Source organism: Aptenodytes patagonicus, chromosome 23 (assembly GCF_965638725.1).
Source record: "Aptenodytes patagonicus chromosome 23, bAptPat1.pri.cur, whole genome shotgun sequence".
Lineage (NCBI taxonomy): Eukaryota > Metazoa > Chordata > Aves > Sphenisciformes > Spheniscidae > Aptenodytes > Aptenodytes patagonicus.
Window position 1 is genome coordinate 928,839 of NC_134971.1, and position 7,520 is coordinate 936,358.

The 7,520-nt window shown below is 52.8% G+C and overlaps 1 long non-coding RNA gene across 1 annotated transcript; it reads right to left on the reverse strand.

Moving 5' to 3' along the window:
* Window positions 1-5,574: 5,574 nt before the first annotated feature.
* Window positions 5,575-6,575, reverse strand: LOC143170329 (uncharacterized). Its single transcript, XR_012997035.1, has 2 exons — window positions 6,500-6,575; window positions 5,575-5,887 (listed from the first exon to the last, which is right to left on the reverse strand). It is a non-coding gene; the product is annotated as an uncharacterized LOC143170329 (long non-coding RNA).
* Window positions 6,576-7,520: the final 945 nt, after the last annotated feature.

Genomic DNA, 7,520 nt, shown 5'->3' on the forward strand with positions numbered 1-7,520 from the left:
ACACAGAGAGGGGCCCCTTCCCTGGGGCAAGATTTTTAATAACTTCCTAGCTATGGGAGGCTGTTAGCGCATCTCAGCTGGAAGATTTTTTTCACCCAGCTGGATCTTGGAGTCTTGTTACATCATTAACTCACTGAGATAATTTTTCAAGAGGGGTTTGTTTAGGGTTTGTTTGATTTCCGTCCTGACAAACCTTCCAGGTAAATCTCTGTGCCTTTTTGTTTTCCGAGGGAGAAGAAAGTCCCTGATGCGACGATCATTTTGTCCCGCTGGACCAACACACGGGCCAGGACGCTTTTCTCAGGTCAGGGGTACGCTGACGCCAAGTTTCGTGGCTCCTTTGCCGGCCTCTGCAGATGAGCAGCAGAAAGGGTTCCTGCTTGATGGTTTCTGGCTGCTTTGCTAATTGCTGGCCTCGACACGCCGGAGCTTGGTCTCAGCAGGATGCAATGCTAGCTGAGGTGCACTGATGCCGGTGCGGCACCAGCCGCCCGGTTGCCGTGTCCTGCTCCTTAGCTTATGCTTAAATTGACAGATTTGGGACTGAGAAGAAATTTTTCTTTCAGATCCTATTAACAGCAATCATAGCAGTCTTTCTTTTTTCTTTATATCTAAAGAAATTCCTTGCTATTGCCAGGGCCTAAGGTCAATGCTTTCCTTTCTCCCGCTCTCACTGCCACGTATCTGTTATGCTTCTCTTTTTCTATAGATCTGAAGTTTGTAACAGGCGCCGCGAGATGTTTCGTGGCCTCTGGTAAATGAAGGTTTTCTGTAAACTCTGAACTGTTGTGTGAATGCCCAAGATAATGGAGGACTTTATCCTACCGCTGCACTCCCTCCTAGATGCAGAAAGAATAGTCTAACAGGTTGGGGTTTTGGGGGTTTTTTTTCTACCTTCAGCTGAGGACTTGGGGATTTGATGCTTTTTTTTCCTTAACGTTTAGTTTCAAGAGCCGAGCGTGTGGAAATCCACCACGCAAACAAGACCTGCGATTTTGGGAGCGTTTGGGCGTGCATTCGTCTCTTGAACGCCGTACGTCTGGCCAGCTTCTGGTCTAGTAGACCACTTACAAAAGTAACACCGGTCATGTTTTTAGTCCTTACCGGATTATTACTGGAAAACGACCCTACAGCCACAAGTTTCCCAGGTAATCTAACCGCTGCTCTTGCATCAGTTTTAAACGAGTTGCCTTTTAATTCCATCAAGCCTTCGCTTGGTCTTGCGGCACAGGGAAGGATAACTATTGCTCCTACTGCAGGAAACAAAGCTGAGAAAATATGCCTGGGGGGAAAATTGGTCTGGACTCGCTGTTACGGATGACACAGGTACAGAGGGAACGTCTCTTTCGAAGGCTGCTCCCCCACGTGCCCTGTCCTGTCTACATGACTCATCCTTGGCTTAGAGGGATTACTTAAGAGCGACAGGGGAATTTGATCTCCATTAAAACCAAATCATTTGTCACTCTGCAAGGAGCGGTGACAAGGAGGACAATTAGCGCGAACCGGGAGGCGATGTTTATGATGTAGAGCCTTGTCCATTAGTAAAGTGTTTATCAGCGTGCGTGCTTGCCCATCCCTGAAGGGTAATGAGAGAGTTTGGTGGGGTCATCGAAAGGCCTCTCCATCCTTCTCCAGAGCCTCAGCTTTCATTAAAAAGATCATAAAAATAAAAGAATAAAGTAGTTCTCCGGCTGTCACTTGCAGCAAAGCAGTCCTTGACAGCAGCAGCAGCTGATGCCGCTTTCCCACCTGCATTTGCAGAGAGCCTGAACCAGGGTTTCCCAGGTAGGAACAGTGTCAGACTGGGGTGGGCAGGGGGATCCCCCACGTTAGGCGTTCGAGGGGGGGTGTGTGTTTGGTGCATCGCCCTTCAACGGACTGGGGGGGAAGAAAGATTATGCAGACGTGCCTACTGAAAAGCCATTGCACGGTTAATGCTTTTAATCCTCTGTGAGCACAGGGCCAGGGGAGGAGTTTAATTTCTTTAAGTGTAGACTCACATTTGGCTCAGGAAATGGATTTCTTCCAAGCAGAACAAAACCGCGGGGTCATCACAAGAAAGCAGCATAATAGCAAATGGCACGTCCTTCCTTTCCAGGTAGCCTCGGGACCACTTCTCCTGTTCTGCAAAGATCCACCGCTGGCCTTTTTCATTTCTTTCTTTCAGTGGACAGAGGAGTTTCCCCGTGTTTGGCATACGCAGTCATCCTGCTCAGCTCGAATTTCCCAGCGAGGCCGAGGCTGAGACCTGGGCTTCCCGGGGACGTGTCCCATTTTCCGCTTTCTGCTCTAGCAGAGCTAGCAAGCCTTCGGTGCTTCGGAGAGGGATGCACTGTACCGTTCTCTGCCCAGAGCACCTCTTTTCCATCAGCCTCACTCGGGGCTTTTGGTTGTTTGTTCTACCTGTGGGTGGATGCGGGACTCTTTGATCATCTGGGATTACTGCAGCATTATGAGCTTTCAAACAGAAGTGGATGCTCTGGATACAAAAGTGGGTCATGTACGGTGGTGTGCTGGAGACGCTTTGATGCACAGGGAAAGGGGGGAGGCTGGAGGAACTGACTGGTGCGTGGTTTTCATGGTGTGGACTCCGTCGAGCCTGCGTCTGCCTGCCCTGGCTGTGCTTTACATTGAATTACTGGGAGTTTTCCTCGGTGCGCTTGCAGGAGACGACAAAAAGCTTTCTATGGAAATGGAAGATTGCCTGTTTGCAGAGATAAGGGGGAGATGCAGGAGATCGAGGCACGAACCAGCTTCTCCCCTGCCCAGCGCTGAGCTTCTTCCTTTCCCCTGCACGCAGGCGCCGGCCCCGCAGTGCTCTGCGCCAGGGTACACGATGGCAGGAGTTGCTGGGAGGTGGGAATCACCCCCGGCCACGTCCCCATCACATATTCCCTCAGATGTGTTCTGCCGCTAATGAAATAATGTAAGAGACATCATTCTCTGTCACTTCCAGTTACACCCCCCCCACGCAGGAGCCTGCCAGCATTCCCTTCTTTGCGAGTGTAACAAACCTCTGCCAAAAAGAAAGGACATTAATAATAATTACCCACAAAGAAGAAAAAAAAACCCCTCTCTCTTTCTCTCTCTCTCTCTTAATGAGCCCTAAAAAAATAAGTTTCTTAATTGAAAATCTTTCTACTTTGGAGACAGCACCAACACGTCAGAGAAGTCCAGACAGCTCCGGCAAGTGAAGATGAAATGAAGGAATGTGTCAGACAGCGCCTTACAGGGGTGCGAGAGACGGACCTCAAAGTCAGGGGTCACACGAACGCCATCACTGAAATTCAAGGAACTATCAACAAGGCACTAATTGGATTGAAAGGAGGTGGCAGGTGGAAAGAAACAAAGCAGGAAAACAGCTTTGGAACAAACATCGTTAGAAACAAGCACGGCAAGCAAGAGGAGCAAGTCCCAGGCCCAGGCGATAAGCAGAACGTGACTCTGTTGGAGACCCCCCAGTACCGCCTGGGAGCGCCTGTGCCCATGGCAAGGAGTCATCGGGCTGGGGCTGCTCCTCCTGCCTCTGCCGGGGGTTGTGGTGGCTCAGTGGGACGATCCACCCGCCGGAGCAGAGCAGGGAAGCCGGCACGCGGCATGGGAGGATGCACGTGGGTCCATTAGCAGGACCTCTCCCTTCCAGGGTCCTATGCGGCGGCCGTAATTCAATGTAGGGTGAAACTCATCGAGGGCAGGGAGTAATCTTCTCTCATCTGGAAGGGGCCAGAGGATTTATGAACCCACCTGTCTGGTGGTGAAGTGCCCTCTTGGTAAACGGCTTGCTAAGCGTTGGTTCATCTTCCTCCCTCACGGTGGCTGTGCAGGGACAGGCAGCGCCCTGCCGGGACTGCGAAGCAGGGGAGGGAGGAGGGAAGAGGGAAGAAGAATACGGATGACGGCAGGTACATTAGCGGGGACACCGAGCCTGGTCCGATGCTCGCTCTCAGTTCTGCAGGCTGGGACTGGGTATTGGCCCACAAGCATGACAAAGGGCACCAGGAGAATTAATTTAAGCCATCGCTCTAGAGCAGGAAGGCTGAAACCCACAAGCCATCAGCACGGCACGCGTTGCACCAGACCGTTTTCCGTTTCCAGTTCATAAGTATTAAGCTAAAGCTTTATCAGCCGGCAAGGCAGACCCTGCTGCTTGAGCATCTACCGCTCCGGGTGCTTTTCTGAATGGGTCATTGAGAATCGCCACGGCCACGTAACCTCTGTAAGTTATGATAGCTCATTTCCCCCCACCGCACACATTCCCGGGCAGGGTGGCCTTTCTTCCTCCGGTATTCACTGCCTGGCAGCGGCCCAGCCCCAGGCAGAAGACGCTTCCACTGAGGCTTGATCGATCGCCTCTCACATTTGGCTACTTACTCGCCGGATTAATGAGACGTGGGATCCGGGATGTGGCAATGCGCTCTTCCTAATGGCGTCGAGGTGGCCTCTCTCCCCGTGGGCAGCCGAGACCCAAGGCCATTGCCCTGCGTGCCCGGAGCATCAGGGCATCCTATGCACCATGTTGGGGAGCTGCGAACGGCTACAACCAGTCAGAACATTTTCAGAAAGCACAATAATTTGAAGAAGACAGGAAGAGATGGGGGGCTCAGCATCCGGACGCTTTGATGCTCCTCTCCCACACCCTTCCGCATTTCCAGTTTAAACTATTTTGTGCCCTTGCTCAGATACAAGACGTTGCCCAGGACTTCTCAAAGTCCTGTGGAGACATTGCTCACACGCCCGCTGCACAGACATATCTAACCTTGACCTTAATCTTTAAGTGAGTCTGAGGACAGCCTTCAGCAACAGGCTGGAGGATGCTCATCCATTTCCCATGCAGGCATTTTGCCTCCCACTTCTCAAAGCGCTCTCCGGATTCCGCTCCGGCTCCCTTTGTGCCTCTCCCATAATTGTAGCTCTACCCGCTCATTTCGGAGGCAGCGCAGGCTTTTCCCAGAGTACTGAGAGAGGCCGTAGCGCTTCCCAGCAGCAGACCTTCGCCGCTCTTCACCTCCTTTCGGATGGCGAGGATTCGCTCTGCCAGCGCCTGAAGCCTCCCAAGGCGAGTTGCTTTTCCTGGTCACCTGCTCCACTCTTCACCCAGCCGGGCTGCTGCAGCCGTGCTGGGTGCTGCAGCTGCTGCTGCTATTGCTGTATTGCATAATTACAGCATAGCACACAGATAATTACCAGAAGCCCAAAGTATCTGTTTCATTATTTTTATGCAGGCAAATGCTTTTCTCGTCAAGACGCCACGGCTTGGCTGGTACGCCCTTGCTGCACCGTTCATTAAAGCAGCTATGCAAATTGGACCTTAATATCGTTCAGATAAATGGTTTAAGGAAGAAAATGGGTACAACAGTCTGTCACAAAGTTGACATTGGGCTCTACCTCCCAAATTGGCTCAGAGAAATTAGCAGGAAGGAAGGAAGGATCAGATGAAATAATAAACCTGCTTTACCTGCTCAGGAATTTAATATTTTCTTTTTTTCTTCCCCTCTTCCAGCCTCGTGGTTTCTATAACTGTAGAATAACTAGAGAACAGCAAAGTCCTAGATGAAAGGAGATGAAGCACAAAGATTAAAGGAGAGTTTTTAGGATTAGTCTTTGATTATTTATTTTTTTTTAATCTTGGGTCTGTGGTGATTATTCCTGCTCCTCTCTGAGCAATCCTTCCGGGTGTATCCAAGGGAGCACGCAGGCTCTTGAGCAAGTTCCCAGTGTTTTTCCAAGGACACGACAGTACCCGTGCATTAGCAGCGGCGTGGGCAGCCTCAGCCCCGCACGCCGCCGGGACAGAGTATCTTATCTGCGGCTCGGCAGGGACGCAGCCTCCTCCCGGGTCACACTCCGAACTCGGAAGCACCTCTGACTCATGCCGCTTCTCACAGCCCTGTAGAAACAAGAGGCAAGAGCCACAGAGGATTTTTGTGGTTTTTTTTTTTTTTAATTGCAGGTGAACCGCAGGGACTGCGATCTATTTTGTGCAGGGTTCGCTGCTGGCTGCAAGCCGAGCTCCAGCCAGAGCAGGATGTCTCGGAGAAGCATTCCGAAGACGACAGCCGCCTCAGCTCCGCTTTGTGTTTTTCAGGGGAGCGCAGCTGCCGAGGCTCACTCCCAGGTTGTCTTTGCCCAGGGTTTTTTCCAATGGCTTTGCATTTTCAACCATTTTGCACATCAGCCCCTTTTCTCTTTCCCCACCCTCCCAACCCCGCGCTGCAACTGGAAGTGTTCCCTTCAGGTGGGTGATTTAGTGGATGGGAGTTTGCAGGCTGTTAGGCAAGCAGGGAAGGCAAAGCAGTTTCTAAATCACTCAGGCTCAGATTTATGAAAGAGGGACCCGGCTGGGGGTGGCGGGAGAGCCTAGCCCCACGAGGCAGCAGCGGCATCTCCGAACCAGGAGGGCTCCTCCAGCCGCTGTGGTTCCTCCAGCGCAGGGAGAAGCGGGGAGGTGGGCGCAGGGCTGACCGGCATGACGGGGACTTCTCCCAGCAGCTCTCCTTACCCTCTCCGCTGGCGCAGTCTCTGGTGGGAAGGTCCAGCCCAGCGTAAGAGGAACAGATCCCAGCTCTACTCATCTAGAGGAGGACAAGAAGAGGCTGCTTTAGATAAATACCTGCAAGGGGTGTGCACCATGGGCGTGCACGTATGTATGGGATTTTATTGGGAACAGCTTTTTCCTGTTGAACCGGGCTTTTGAGCCCAATCTGGAAAGCAGGCTGAGCACAAAAAGGAGGGCTCAGGTTCTGGAGACAGAGAACCAAAGTGAGCTGTGGGGTGCAAGCTGCCGGGGGTGGCTGTGGCCCCAGCAGGGCGTGAGGCAGGACGGGGAGGAGAGGCCCCTACCCCAGCCTGCGCAGACGGGGCGGTGGCTGGGCAAAGCCAAGCACCACCAATTAATTAGCTTTTAGTTAGCCAACATCCTTGGGCTGTTTCCAAAGCCAGCACCAAAACAAATAAATAAAAGCAGCAAACCCAAGTGAATTTCCTCACTAAAAAAAAAATAAACGATTTCCTTGCTAAGAACAACAACTAAAGGACATCCCTGGGAGCCTGGAGCACCGCCTGCCCCGGCCGGGGCAGGGCAGGGTGGCCCGGCTCAGCACAGCCCGGCAGGACAGCAGCCGCCGCCGCCTCCTCGGCCGCCTGCTCCCTCGTGCAGGGGAGAGCTGCAGCATCAGATCGATGAAGCATCGAGATGGAGAGAAGGCTGAGCCGGGCTCGGAATACGATTTATGATCTCGCAGACAGTCTGAAGTGGCGTGGTTGGGTTTCTTATTCTAACGGCCTCTTGATGAGCAGTATCCAATTAGGTGACCCCCTAGGTCTCCCTATTGATTCGGGGGGCGGGGGGAGGGGGAAGAGTGTACTTTTCTCATTACGCCTTCGGCAGCAGCGCCGGCCGGGTTGGGGCGAGAGGCCCTGGCAGAGGAGCAGCCTGTGTGGGTGCAGCGGGGCTGCGCCGGGCTCAGGGGGGGCACCCGCAGCCTGGCAGGGCAAGGGGGGGCTGCACGCACAGCCGGTGC